We start from the raw sequence: 1,711 nt of genomic DNA, 5'->3' as shown, positions 1-1,711 counted from the left end.
TATATATATATATATATTCAATAAAGTGTTATTGTTCATATACGATAAGAATTAAACATTATGTAAAAAAAAAACCAAAGATAGTATACACGACACTGTGTATACAAGTGAAAAATTTTAGTAAACGTAAGTCGAAAGCTTAACCGTTTTTTAAATATAAACATTTTGTATGTTAGCATCATGAATGTTTACCTCAGTGTTTATAAAGTGCATTCTGCAAGAATTCTGTAAAAGACTGTAAGAAGAAGTTAAGCATGTATAGAAATGGAAAGAGGACACCTTCTGTAAATATAGTAAATAAGTCATAAGTTGTATGATGCTATCATAAAAAAACGTTTATATCTCAGAAACGAGCTTCCGACCTATGTTCACTAAGCTTTCTTTACTCAGTATAGTGTGTACTATCTACCATATAAATGCTGAATGATTTTTTTTAACACCCTGTATAAGTTAGGAATCGACTATCAAATTCAAAGATTGCGATAATAACAAAAGTGACTCGACTGACGTGAAAAATAAATTCAAAAAGATAATCAAAATCGATAAAATATTACTTGTTTGAAATTTTTTGTAATTACTTAATTCAAATTAATCTTGTCATCAAATATTACATACAAACGATAAATAGAAAAAAATGACAAAAAGAATTTACGACTTTTCAAACTTATTCATTTGCTTTTGTTGGCTTTTCCAACATTTTAAGTAATAACATTCTTCGATTCGTGTATAGTGATATTTTTATATTTCTTCTAAACAAATTGTATGTTTTTAATTGTATGTATTAAACGTTTTTATCTACATTTGCGTAAAAAATAGATAAAGTGACATCTTCCGTTTTACGCAATATTTATACTTATCTCATAACATTACGACAAAAGAGATCAATACAAATATAGTTTCGCGATGGACTTTATTTTAACGGGAGTGACAAAATGTTGGCGTGTACCGCAGTTTCAGTGATCAGATGAATCATGAAGGCGCCGTATTGTCTGTTTGTATCGCGCGTGGAACTGTGTCACTGGCGTCACCGAGAGATGACGATATCGATCGAAAGCAATACCGATTTTATACAGCATGTTTACAAGATACGCGTTCGCGCGAAATGTACTACATTTCTGCGAAACATCGCGTACTGCGTTAACCATCCATCATGTCGCTATTGTGATGAAGACTGACTATGTACTATTGTAACTGATTGAAAAAATGGACTCGCGGAACGAAATCACGATCTACTTTATTATATTACATTAAATCGCGCTGGCTTCACTATTAGCTATTAATCTATTAATATTTGCAACGACTTATCTTTTGTTTCCTTTGAGACATTATCATCTATACGGTTATATTGCTCTTATTTATTAATGTTATCCATGTATAGAATCCTATAAAGATGCACAAATTGCCGCGAGAGAGTCACGTTATCGCTAATGTCGTTTCGCAAATCAACACTGCAATATCTAGTTCATAGAACAATACAAGACTATCTGGAAGCGAAACTTTAAAAATTGTTTGCAAGCATAATTTTCATTTCGGTCAATTAATTTTTATTACGTGATGCATATTAACTATGTTAAATGTAAAAAATTGTTTACATCCAATTTCTTGTATCGCTATATAAATTCCAAGAGAGAGAGAGAGAGAGATTATTTCTAAGAATAAAAAAATGTTTTGAATACTTTTGATATAAAATATATAAATATATTTTTTTTTA

General features: G+C 29.9%; 1 protein-coding gene across 3 annotated transcripts in view; it reads right to left on the bottom strand.

The window, feature by feature from the left end:
- LOC108757246 (putative phosphatidate phosphatase) overlaps positions 1-1,711 on the bottom strand; it is a 62,495-nt gene that overhangs the window by 59,822 nt on the left and 962 nt on the right. The window lies entirely within an intron of this gene.

This window comes from Trachymyrmex septentrionalis, unplaced genomic scaffold, assembly GCF_001594115.1.
Source record: "Trachymyrmex septentrionalis isolate Tsep2-gDNA-1 unplaced genomic scaffold, Tsep1.0 scaffold134, whole genome shotgun sequence".
Lineage (NCBI taxonomy): Eukaryota > Metazoa > Arthropoda > Insecta > Hymenoptera > Formicidae > Trachymyrmex > Trachymyrmex septentrionalis.
The sequence above is the reverse complement of the archived record's forward strand: the minus strand, read 5'-3'. Positions and strand labels throughout refer to the sequence as shown.